Below are 13,955 nucleotides of genomic sequence, written 5' to 3' on the forward strand. Positions count from 1 at the left end.
AGGCTACTGACCAACAGACTGTACTTTCTGCTAAAATATAACTTTTTACTCATTAATATAATTTAGTATAATAACTTACATATCTCCATGGTAGTATGTTTGCCCACTTTAAAAGGAAAGCTCATTATAATTTGAGTCTGCAGTAATGTGTCAGTACATTATTATTTTGCTCTTCTGTATACATTAAAGCTAGCAAAAATGGGACAAAATACTTAATTATTTTAAATGCTCTATCAGAGCTCAGCTGCTAAGACTACACAGGTGATAGACGGGCTGCAAGTGCCATCTAAGATCCATGTTTGCATGACGCATGGAAAGCTAATAGGAAAGGCCAGTGGATGCCCTCCATGTTGGCAAATGTGAGGTATTTTTTGTTAGAGGACAGCAGTCGTAAAAAACATGGATGGTGCACGGAGCCTAGGAGAGTGGTGTGTGGGTAGGAAGGAGTAGCAGGAGCAGAGACTGCCGATTTAAAGAGCCGTTGATATTTCAATCATCCAGGCCCTAAGTACAAATATTTATCTTCCAGCAGTTCCAGATTTACAATTTAATTTGCAATAATAACTTTTTACTGGTCAAACAGAACTAGGTTACTCTATAATTCTATAATTATACATATTAATATGTTATGTAAATTTTCTAACAATTGCTTCTTGCAGGAGGTAGCTTGAATTTTTCCAAGTGTGTTTGAGTCACTCATTTATTTTGGGACTGCATATATTGTTATCAGTTACTATTTAAAATTTCTTTTTAGATATGTATTTATTTTTGAGAGAGAGGGAGAGGGTGAGTGGGGGAGGGGCAGAGAGAGAGGGAGACAGAAGATCCAAGTGGGCTTTCCCTGATAGCAGAGAGCCTGATGTGGGGCTCAAACTCACAAACCGTGAGATCATGGCCTGAGCCAAAGTCAGACGCTTAACCGACTGAGCCATCCAGGCACCCCTCAGTTAATACTTTTAACTTTGACATTCCTGACTTTAATGGGTAGGATCCATCTTGCCCCCCCCCCCTTTTTTTTTTTTTTGCCCTGAAAGGCTAATGAGCAAATTTGTGAGTTCACCTTCATGAATGGTAGATTGAGGTTGAACTTACCCTACTTGAGATGTTTACTGAGGCCATGAAATTTGGCTTCTGTAGCAATGAATAACGACACCATAGTTATTAACCATTTGCTAAATGCCCATACTGAGCTCAGAGCCACAGCCCACAGAGAAGAGGTGCTGTGACTCCTGGAGCCAAGCAAGCACAGTGACCACCACATCACGCCACAGCACACTGGAGAGCCCTCGTAGCAAATCTCCTGGTCTGGTCATTAAGCGGCACAGAGCAAGTGCTTGTTGTAGAAAGCAACTCAGCAGAGTGGTTCGGAGGTCATCCTGTTTTAGAGGAATCGAAGTTGGCAGAGAGGGAGAGTTGAATTATTAAAGGTTTTAATTTTATACATTTAGCAGTTTGACTCAGAAACAAAGTCATATATTTAACCATTGCTCTAACGAATTATATATTGAAATTTTAAAGCTGAGAATGTGAGCAGATTGTAAGCATGTTTCTTCTTTCTGCTCCCTTATCATTCCAGTCCAATTTTTAGCACTTCCTCCTTAGATGCATTCTGTTCATAATACAATTACAGGATGGCCATGCTTTTGAACACAGTATTTCAGTCATGCAAAGAAAAAAAAATTATTTTCTAATTCGGTCTTACTCTCCCATTTAGGATATTAATATTTTAGGTGTGAATTGTAACTTCAAATATCTCAATTTTTAAAAAATGTCTTATCAAAATGGAGGGTGCAGAAATCAATTTTTTTTACACATGGTAGGTGCCAAAGGAACAGTAGTTAGAAACAAAATTAGTATTAACATATTTCCCGCATGAAAATAAAGGAGGCTCAAAGTGATATTTAAGGATTTAGCTGTTCTGTACAGCTTCAAAAGGGTGCTTGATTTTATGGCAATACTGTAAAGTCATTTCTCTGGAATCTGGTTCCCAGATGGCACTCTAAACAGTCTGCCAAATTGGGCATGGGATATGAATGTGTATATGAGTATTTATTTAAGATTTTAATTCATGTAAGTAAAAATATACCTACTCTGAAGTAATTTTCATCATTTGCTGACTTAAACCTGCTTTTACTTTTTTTTCGTGTCTTTCAAATGAGTTTCTCAACATCAATCTGTGTTTTTTGTTTTTGTTTTTGCTTTTTTAATAATGATATCCAAACTTGGATCAGTAACTTGATCATGGTGACTTCCACCTGTCAATTCATGTTACTATTTTAAAATGTTCTCTTCCTACCAAGCAATTAGAAGAGAATGAAACAGAAAAGAAGTTTGCACTGCACACGTTTCTGTCCTGTTCAGTTATTCTCTGGTGGTAGGTAATTCCTGAAAGGGGACATTAATTCTTTTGGGTTGCCAAGACTCTGTTTAAGGCCAGCAGCAAAAATGTACGGACAGTTTTCAAATGTTGTTTGATTGCAAGGTTAGATTATTGAAGAGCGTGTTTAGTCGCAGAGAAAGGTTGTGGAATAGGAGGTAGGTCTGACTCTGGACAAGCTATAAAATACCTGAAGTTTTATCTAGTGTTAGTTTCTCTCCATTTCTAGTTGCTGGTAAGTTCTTGGAGAGATAAATAAGTTTCTGAAAGCCAGCTCTCCATCCTCAGCTCTTCACTCCCTTAAATCCCTAGAGCCACAGGGCCTGATTGTGTCTTGGCTTGCTGGGTCGGGCTTGAATGCTGTGCACTTTTCTGGCCAGGGTCTTTGTATTCAAAAGTAACCCCATTGATGCTCATTGCCTCAGAGTCTCATTTGGCGGCTCATCTGCTTAGCAGCTACCTTGAGTTCCTGGAAGAGTGATAGAATTTACTTCCCTTGACCAGCTAGCATTTGTTTTATAATGAGATCCTTCAAAGGGTTAAACCAAAGAAACAGATTTTTCTTGAAGAGATTCTTCTGTCTTTCAAATTATTACCTGTGGGGCTGCATATGTTGAATTAACCAAACCTTTGACATGACGTGCACCATAGTATGGATAGCCCTGTCAGTCACTTTTGAAAATGAGAGCTTTACCACTAACTCGAGGTGTTAAGCATTGCTTTTCTTTGAGTTTTTTGCTATCTTGTGGTATGATTTACCTGATCATTTGTGTGAGGGTGTATGTGTGGGGTGTGTGTGTTTTTACATCTATTTCTGGAGCTAGAGTAGAAAACAGCACTTAATTCAATAAGGGGAGACTTTGGGGTCAGGAGTCACTCACTTGTTTGTCACACATCAGGCATTGATTGGGCATTTTCTCTGTAGCATCTAAGTATCAGATTCCCAGATGCCACTCTTAACAGTCAAAAAGTGCAGAGCTCTGCCCTTAGTGGGGTTCAAGTTATAATTAAGGACATGTCTTCTTAAGTTCACAGAGTACATTGTTTTGAGATAAATGCACAGGGTTCTCAGAGTATATAGAGATGAGAAGCCATTTCAACTTTTTAATCAGGAAGATACTTAATTGGAGGTGACACTGATTTCTCATCTGGGCTTTCAAAGCACTTTTGTTTTTATCTACATCTAATTTTTCCCTAGACTTGAGACTATTTGAGGACAGAAACAATTACATTATTCCTTATTTCCTTAGTTCCCGACATCTTAAGTGTTAAGTGTTTATTTGAAAATTAAATTTTAGTTATTTTGACTTCCTGGATGTTTTAAAGCCAGGCTTTAAAGATGGAAACTTATTTTTTCCTCTTTGTCAAGTTTTTCTTTTTATTACTCTCTTTCAAAATTGCAAAACAGTTCAGGCAAAGCAGCCGTTGATCCTTTGGTTTCTATTGCCTTTCACTTATCATTCTGGAATAATAATATGGCATATTATAACATAGTCTAAGTGGATACAATTGAAAAGAAGAATGTGTCTTCACCTCAGTGTATAATACACTAAAATGGGAACTTTAGACCACGTGCCTTTCAAAGTAGTTGGTGGAAGTCTTAATCTTTATGCTAACGTGAAAATGACAACCACTAATGTTTAATGGACATTTGAAGGATATTCTGTGCTTATAAGAAGTTTTAGAAAAATTTTAATGTTTTCATATCATGATCACAAATCCCTTCATCCTGTGAAATAAATCTAAATGTGTGTTTAAGACTTTTTGGTGGAAAAATATGGTGGCTATATAGGTGCTGAAGTAGCTTGTAGAAGTTCAAGGGCAACAAATAGAAATTTTTGAAAGCTAAGACCGATATTGGAGGTAACTTCTTAAAGGAGTCCTGAAAGTTACTTTAAGAAATGTTGCCAGCAAGTTTCTAAGTAAGCCTCATTCCTTCCAAATCCAGGCTAACTGCCTTGGTACATCTTACCTTTGCCTAGCATTAAACATCAAAGCCAGTAAGAAAAAAGTCACAAATTACCTTTGACTTTGATATGATAACTTTGACTATGACATGGTAACCATTTGAAGAATATGAGCACACAGAAACTTGAAAATTTCTTGACATTTCATTTGAACTATTTCTACTACACCTTGGGCTGCGTTTCTGTCACCTTCCCCCAGGATGGAACAAGTTCAGTCATTGTGCCTCAGTTGTTATGGACAGATCTAAGATGAGCATCAAAGATGTGGGCAGGGATTTAGTGTCCCCTGGCATGGGTTTAATCCCATCCCATTCAGTCACTTGGTAGCTGAACGGTAGGTTAAGTTTCCTCCCTGTGATCAGTTTGCTTCTTCGTGAGCAAGATGGATGTTACTGCTGCTCTCTTGGAACTTAGTAAGACATTTGAGGGCTATCTTTACCCACATGTTGTAATGATTACAGATCAGGGATGTAAAGTATAAAGTGTTTGGCATATACTAGTGCTCAATAAATGGTGTTGACTTACAACTGTGATCATTTTCATAATTTGTCTTTCCCTTCTTGACCCTCTGAAGATACATGTTCCCTGTGGAAGAACATGAAGAAACAAATCTGGCCCCTGGATCCTTAAATTGTGACAGTTAGCTATAGGCTTTATATTTTCTTATGAGAATTTAGGTCTTTTGAGACTTATCCCTTCTTTCAATTGGGAACAGATATTAAAACAGGTGTGTTTTTCTTACATTTATGTCTAGTCAACTTTTTACAATTTATTTTGTTAGAATAGCAAAGCTGGAAACCAGACAACAACAGATAGCTATTTGCTCTTGTCCTTGTATATGTGGGACCAAAACAATTCTGTTATCTTCTATGAGAACTCAACCAATGTTTTTTAAAAATTTTTTTTAATGTTTATTTATTTTTTTTTTTTGAGAGAGACAGTGAGACAGAGTGTGAGTGGGGGATGGTCAGAGAGAGGGAGACACAGAATCGGAAGCAGGCTCTAGGCTCTGAGCTCTCAGCACAGAGCCAACGCGGGGCTCGAACTCATGGACCATGAGATCATGACCTGAGCTGAAGTCAGATGCCCAACCGACTGAGCCATCCAGGCGCCCCTCAACCAACTTTTTATTAAATTTTCTGAATTGTGAATGTTAGTTTGATTTGAATCTTTTAAAAAAGTTTTGTTGCCACATTTTAAAAACAAAACGTACATAAAAACCAGAATTGGTCTATCACACAAATCCAAATCTAAAACTTTATTGTTTCATTTTAATTGTTCCATTTCCCCTCCTTCATTTTTGTGAAAAGTGTGTCATTTTGGCCACGAGGAGAGGAAGTTATCCTTTGGATGGGCAGGACTAGACGCTATTCTCCAAAAGGCTTTTGCAGGGCTTGTGAGTTTCTTTTGAAAAGGTGTTCATAATCTTTAGGGAACTCAAATGCACATGCTAGTCCTGTTTTCCACCAGACAGAAAACTTAGCTGCCACTTTGGGGCATCTCCCCTCTGTTTTGTCCATCAAAAGTCTGCTATACTAACAGCATAAAATCTTGATTATATTATCTAAAATATTTATGGTTTTTGTTCTAGACACTAAAAAAGTGACAGCAGTAGGCACTGTGTGGGTGGTCAAAAGTCTCGCTGCTTACTTCCACTTGTACCCAATGGAAGAAAGTCAAGAAACTAGGAAACATACTTTTGTGTTAATGCTCTTTGACATAATGTAACTTGATTTTTTATAAGATAACGTAACTTGATTTTACTATCAAAAATGTTAAAAAGAGTGGGTATTAAGTTATTTATTGACCTTATTGGTTATTTTTCAGAGTTTAGGTTAATGGGGTAGTGATGTTCTAGGGTAACTGCCCAGGTATAATTTGTCATGCTGAGCAGCTGTCCCAGGTGGGATTGGCTGCTGGTCAATGGAGACCTACCTTTTTTTTGAGGATCCTTCCTGACCTGAGTATCCCAACTAAACTGTGAGGCAGGGTGAGGTGTTCTCTCTTTTTCTTAAGAGCCTAGTACCATTGCTTCAGACACCACTGACCAATGAGCCCAGTAAACCTAAGAAAGCATGTTTCTAAAGGATTACTGACAAGTCTTGAATTTTAAGGAAACAAAGTATACTTGCCATCTAAATGTAAGTAACCCACATTAAGGGTAAGTGACAGTGTAAAAAAACTCCATTAAAAAAAAGATTAAAAACATGCTTGGAACACACTTCATGTAAACCAGTTATTATTATTATTATTTTAAGTTTTTATTATTTACTTACTTCTTAAAAAGCATGAGTAGGGGAGAGGCAGAGAGAGTGGGAGAGAGAGAATCCCAAGCAGGCTCTATCCTGTCAGTGGGAGGTCTGTGATTTGGGGCTCAAACCTACGAGCTGTGAGATCATTACCTATGCTGAAGTCAGATGCTTAACTGGCTAGACCACCTGGACACCCTTCAACCAGCTTTTCTTAAGCTAAAAAGGGGGGAAAGTAGGGGTTCTTGCTGGCCTGGGAGAAGCAGCTGCTGTGAATTAACTGCATTAACCACTATCAATTTAACCAGGATTTTCTCTGTGTGCTTTGTGCAGGTTGGGGGAGAAATCTCTAAATAAATATCAGGTATCACTGTCATTACATTTTGCTATTTCATTACATTACAGTAACATTGCTGGTAGATTTTTTGAAATGCTTTTGTTCTGTGTCTTTTCTTTTTAGTTGACTGAGGTATGGAAATAATCTTCAAAAGAATCACTGTATCTGGGTAAACAGTTTGGCTAACATGTTACTAGAGTACTTTTGGCTTAATACCAAGAAGGAAAAATGTGTACTGGGTAGTTATTTCATGCTCTGTTTTGTGTATACTAGTGTGTATTCACCTATAAAATGTGCAATAGAACATACACACACACTCACAATAAGAATATATATGAAAATTTGTGTGAGGCTTCAAAGACTGAGACACCAGATCCCCAGTGTCTCCAGGTCTTTGTTTATTTTGGTGATGAATTCATTTTACAAAGGGGCTTGATCTCTGTCTTGGAGGAGAAACAGCAGTAGTACGACAATGATTTATGGGTATCTGGAGCAAGATGATTAAGAAATATCAATTCCATTGATATACAATGGAATACTACTTGGCAATGAGAAAGAATGAAATATGGCCATTTGCAGCAACGTGGGTGGAACTGGAGGGTATTATGCTAAGTGAAGTCAGTCAGTCAGAGAAAGACATACCATATGTTTTCACTCATATATAGATCTTGAGAAACTTAACAGAAGACCATGGGGGAGGGAAGGGGGGGGAAGTTATAAACATGGAAGGAGGGAGGCAAACCATAAGACTCTTAAATACAGAGAACAAACTGAGGGTTGATTGGGGGGTGGGGGAGAGGGGAAAGTGGGTCATGGGCATTGAGGAGGACACTTGTTGGAATGAGCACTGGGTATTGTATGGAAGCCAATTTGACAATAAAGTATATTTAAAAAAGAAATAGAGCTGATATCTTTTCTCATGTTTTCCATTCTCCATTGAATTCATCTTGCAAGAAAGAGGCAGGAAAACAAATCTTTTTATTAACGACTGTGAAAACAAATCTCTTTATTAAAGACTGTGACATCCATGGATATAAGCCTTGGGCTGCTGGAGCCAGCGAAGGCTGCTCTAGGGAAGCTAGAAGCTGCATAGTCCTGATGGGCTGATGAGGGTGGGTGGGTATTGGGTCCTCTTACCTGCAGACCTTCTATCTTGTGGCTTGTCAGCCACATCCATTAGGCGTTTCATATTCATTGTGTACAGATCCTGGACCCTGGGTGGTAGAAGAAAAGCAAGTCCTACTCCTTTTCTACCTCAATCTTAAGACCGATAGTGGAGAAGATGAAGTGCATTCTAAAGTCTTAATGTTTGCTTGTGTGTCTCAGGGAGCATTGGCATGATATAAGGGAAAACACTGGGTTTGGAGGGATGAATAGCAACTAGGTAAGGAAATCACTGTGCTAGAGCGTCCAGAGTATTTCAAATACTCAATCAGATTTAGACAACCCCGATCAGAGCTCTCAGGCACATTAATTATCCCTAACCTAGTAACAGCCCAGCTAGGTGTTACCATTTTGCTTCTGTTTTGCTTCCGATGGGTGAAGTAAAATGAGTCCGAAGAGTAACTTGTTTAGCTGTATGACATTGGGCAAATTAACAGAGCTAGAAGTTAAATTCAGGGGCTGTCTTTGCCTACATAGCTTGGACAACTTCCACTATATTGTCAAAACAATAAAAAAAAAACCCTACTATTTCTAGTGCTATATAACTGAAATTGTCTTTTGAGTTGTTTTTTTAACTAGGCCAGCTATGCCCAAAGTAGATTTGTGTATATGATTGGTATTGCCACATTTGATACATGGCAAATATCCTTCCATTATGATTTAAATTGTTTTTCCTTCTTTGTGAGCTATGTAACATCAAGTGGATATAGTGCTATACAATATGCCATCAAATTTAAGATCATCCATAAGACCTCCTAATCATAGGAGTGTTGAGTGAACCCATGTGTGCCTTGGAATAGAAGAAATATGCTACATGTGTGGTCTTACCACTGGCTGGTTGGAAAACGGTGGGGTCTTTGGATTTTACTGATATGTGCACATAAATGCTTTTATAAGCTTTATGACTGACCCACAGATACGTATGAAAGTTCAGTTGTATTTGCCACGATAATGCAACATTCCTGTTAAAGGCTGTGGATTGTAAAACCTTACTAATCTAAATTGCTCAAGATCATGCTACCACACTTTGACCTTTATAACACTGGCATGGAAAATATCTTTTAAAATAGAACTGGTAAATAATTTATTTATGATAATTTCTTACCAATATTTGATGCTGTATTTTACTTGTTAAAACCAAGCTAAATTATGAGTCCCTCCTCCAAACATTCTTAGTTGGGAATAAGTGCTTATTAAAAATATGTAAGATGGAAAAAATATATATATATGATGAAATATTTTTATTATAGTTTAGGTCATTGTATATTAAATCTCATAAAAAGCCCTAATGATAAATAATTTGAAGTCTTGTTTGAAAGCCCAATCTATAAGCAAAAAGATGAATTACAGTCATGTTACCTAGTGTAATGGATTAAAGGAAGATTACGTCAGAGCACTGCCCGAAGTCCTGCTACCAGTGTAGCCATTGGGGGGTTAGAAACAGGTGGTGAGCACAGAGCATCAAGTGTAACAATAAATAGCACAGTCTAATTCCCGTAAGATGAAACTCCTTTCTCATTGCAGAGAAGAGTATGGGATCAGATAGTGACTCAGAAAAGCAAAGGCCAAGAAATGACTCAAGGACAGAAGCACTTTTAAAGTTCCTTTACCAAGACTTACGACAAATGGAGTAATCACTTCTTTTCCTACCAAGTTATTAAAAATTGCTTCTTGCTGGTTGTTAAACATAAAGCATCAGGCATAATTGCCTTTCATTAGTAGGAAGAAATATTTATTAAACTCCTATTTTGTGAATGTAATGTTTTAGATTACCAGAAACAGATGAAACTATTAGTAGCTAATGATAAATACAGAAGAATACAAGGAAATTTTTCCTTTTATTTTTTTAAATGCGTATTTTTTTTGAGAGAGAGAGTAAGCAAGCGAGCGTGGGCAGGGGAGGGGCAGAGAGAGAGGGAGACACAGAATCTGAAGCAGGCTCCAGGCTCTGAGCTGTCCACAGAGCCGACGTGCAGCTCGAACCCATGAACCGTGAGATCATGACCTGAGCCCAAGTCGGATGCTTAACTGACTGAGCTCCCCAGGTGTCCCAAAAATTTTCCTTTTAAATAAATGATAGGATGGGTTGGATGCAATAATAGAAAACACTTGATTTTTAAGGCTATTAAATATGTAAAGAGGAAAAGTACTGCTTGTGTGAGAGGAGGTGGAGTAGAGTAGAAAGAAAATAACATTTGAATGTTTTAGTTAATGCCTTGTGTAATCTTATAACTGCTTTGTAAGATAGGGTGGTTGCCTGATTTTACAGATATGGAAACCGAGAAGTTCAGTGGCTGGCTCAAGGTCACATGCTTAGTTCAAATGGGAACCCTCATTACAACTCCTGACCCAGTGTTCTTTCCACTATAAAATTCTGCCTCTCAAGTATGCCTTAATGAAAGATATAAAGATTGAATGAAGGACTTCTTTAAATGTGTTGATATATATCTGTCAGACATGACCTCCGTGAAGTTGGTTGGGTAGGAAGGAAGTTTTGGAGCTATGGAGGAATTTGTAATTTTTAGAAGCTATGGGTAAGAAATTACCTAGACTTTATTAGAGGTACAGTGCTTTACACAAGTGCTTCTCAAATTTCAATGTGCTTGTAAAACACCTTAGGAACTGGCTCAAATGCAGATTCTGATTCATGAGGTCCAGGCAGGGCCGAGATTTTGTATCTCTACCAAGCTCTCAGGTCATGACAGCGAGGACCACACTTTGAGTAACAAGGATTTTGGCATCAGATGCTGGTGGTCACGCACCGGAGTGAGGGTTTAACAGAGGTCCTGGGGGAGATGTAAGGCTTGAGCGTGGATCTAAAAGGTGAGTGGGATTTGAGTGAGAGGTAGGAGGGAACTGCAAGAAGACTAGCACATTGGTATAAAGTTCTAATCAAACATTTTCCAGAGCCTTTGGGATTTAAAGTAATGAGTGAAGAAAAACAAGATCTCTTCTTTTGAGGCCCTTATTTTTGGGGAGGTGGAGAATGGGAAGCACATGGAATGAATGCATCTCTAGGCTGGCAGATTGGAGGCAGGATGAATGAAAGGTTGGGCCCAGCTTGAGTGGTACAGTGAGTATCCTGGCTGGGGAGTTTAAGTGTTACCTCCTAGGTGGTGAGATCATCTCCAAAAGCTTTTGAGCGGAAGGTTCTGATGTTCAAAGCAGATATGGAGATCAGTGGGCTCCTGAAGTCGTATGTGACACGGAACGAACTGAGCACGACGAGGCTGGAGGTTTGGAGAGGTCTTTGGAGATTGTCGCCGTTTGTGGCTGTTTTGATAAGGATGACAAGTGCTCAAAGCCGTGAAAGTGTAAATGAGGAGAAATGCCAAAGATGTTTCAAGTAAGGCAGGATGGGGGTTGATTAGTATGACGGAGCTAGAAGAATCTGCTTTTGAGCTATGCAACCATTAGCAGAAACAGGAAAGGCAGCCGACTCTGCAGCAAGATGCAAGTCAGGCCTCAGCACACCGCATTGGACATGGCAGAAGAGCATCCACACGGAAATGGAGTCGTCACGGTATTTGTTCAGAAATTCTGGCTGGATGTGTCGATTTGAGAGTCCTCAGTGAAGAGCTAACAGGCATTTGTAGAGAAGAAAAGCCACACTTTGAGGAAGTGAGGGTAGAGAGGAAGTGTAGTGGCTAAGCACTCCTCTTCGTGTTCTTCTCTGCGCCCTCCATTATCTGTATAAGTGTGCATCTATTTCGGAGTCCCCTGTGCCACTGACCTAACTTCCTGCCTCTACTGCCTGTGGTCTTGATAACTATAGCTTTAACCATTGTCTTTCCTTCTTTTAAACACAAATAAAAATTTCTCTTTTTGTTAAAGTTCAACATTGTTTTCTGTAGAGCTTCTGGAAACGTGAGGCCTGAGTTCTTGTCCTAGGAATTACTTTGCTTTGGAAAAACTGGCACTGGGTGCCTTCAAGAGAAGGACCATGGGCCTGTCCTTTTGACCCAGTGGGATGTTCAAATCAGTACAGAATCCAATATCCCTGTATGCCCTGGCTTTGGTGTCCTTAAATTGTGACTCTCACTGTTTGTGTGGTATTCACAGCATGGGCCAGTGTCAGCTGTACCTAACCCCACTCATTTACTCTGTGGATTCTGCTATAGAATGAGCAAACGTTGTTGCTTGCTTGCTTTTCTTTTCTGTCCTCTTTTTTAAAACCCAAACTCCATGTTTCTCATATACAACTATTCAAAAAAGAATATATACAACTCCTGACAGAATATTTTCAGGCACATTGCACTTAAATTCATGCAACAAAACGTACTTATCTTCCTGTTCCCCCTCCTTGGAAACCCGACTCCCAAACAACAGCACTGAAAACAAACCCACGAAGTTGACAAAATGATATCTGATTCAACCTGGCACAATTTTTTATAACCAAAAAACTACTTCTGTTTCTATCTATCGAGGTTGAAGAACAAAAAATACAAAAATATTTTAAGGCCTGTGTGATACCAGGGTATTTGATTCTATCACTGTATAAATGGATGGATGGATGAGTTCAACAAACATTTATTGAGCTCCTGCCATGTGCCCAGCACTATTCCAGGTATTAGGGATTCCGTTTCATGGTGAAAAGGACAAGGTCCTATCATTCCTAGGCATATATTCTAATAGAGAGGGCAGATAATGAATAAACAAGATAATGTGAGATGGTGATAGGGCTATGAAAAAACAGGAGAGGGCATGTCTGGAAGGTTCTTTTGGATAGAATGTTTTTAGTATATGCTGAAATAAAATTTTACATGCACTAGATTTGAAAGCACTAATACAATAAAAGCACTGGAACTAATGTTTTATTTTTAACAGTATCGTAAATAGCTTTTGTCAAATTATCTCTTAAGAAAAGTTCATGGAATTGATGGTTTAGTGTGCTTTAAGAACCAGAAAGGAGTACACCTAAAACTAATATCATGTTTCAACTATACTCAGATACATTTTTTTTTTTTTTACACCAGAAGGGCACACTAACTTCTGAAGGTTGGGGCCCATTTGTGTGTGTACAGGAGTCCTTTTCTCCTCTGTTCCTGTACTCCCAACCTGGTGAGCTGCTGCTGGCCCTTGATCAGATGATTAGATGCTCATGATATGCATCATGCTTATGGATTCTCATAAAGAGATTTGGTATTGTCCATTGCTTTCCTCACATCTTGTGCGTAAACTTGAACTGCACATTCACTATGAACCCACCATGGCTACTTGTCTAACATGACAATTCCAAGCACACCCCACAGACTTTCAAGGTGTTTTGCCTTCTGATTACTTTTTTCTTGTATACCTGCATTTATTCCCCTTCCATACAAGCTTTGTCAATTAAGCCAGCTTTCTCTCTTTTGCCTCCTGTAGACAGCCATTCTTGGAGGCCAGGCTCCATCTGGCCTCATCCATGAAGCCCGCCCTCACTAGGAGAAGAAGCCAGATGGTGACTAGTCTCAGTTCAGCCAATACTGCCTGTGTGGGCTTTGGCCAGTTCCTGTGTCTCTTTGTCCTTCAAATTCTTTACCTGTAAAATGGGGAAAAAAAAATACTTGCTGCATAGGGACCATTGTGAGGATTAAATTTGTTATTAGAGGTAAAGAATTTAGATGCCTGACGTTTAATAAATATGTTAGCTATCTAATTATTACTATTGATACTTTTTTTATGGTAAAATTTTATACTGCTCTTTGATCTCTGGACTCCTGCGGTTTGTACAATCTACATGATGACCTTTTTTTTTTTTTAACATTTTTTAAAAATTTATTTATTTATTTTTAGAGAGAAAGAGAGTGCACGTGCCAGTGAGTGGAAGAGGGGCAGAGAGAGAGAGCGAGATGGAGAGAGAGAGGATTCCAAGCAGGCTC

General features: G+C 38.8%; 1 protein-coding gene across 11 annotated transcripts in view; it reads left to right on the forward strand.

Moving 5' to 3' along the window:
* The window catches only part of LMO7 (LIM domain 7), a 194,470-nt gene that overhangs the window by 104,739 nt on the left and 75,776 nt on the right, over window positions 1-13,955 (forward strand). The gene's annotated exons all lie outside the window — the stretch shown is intronic.

Source organism: Panthera uncia, assembly GCF_023721935.1.
Source record: "Panthera uncia isolate 11264 chromosome A1 unlocalized genomic scaffold, Puncia_PCG_1.0 HiC_scaffold_16, whole genome shotgun sequence".
In the NCBI taxonomy this organism is placed as follows: domain Eukaryota; kingdom Metazoa; phylum Chordata; class Mammalia; order Carnivora; family Felidae; genus Panthera; species Panthera uncia.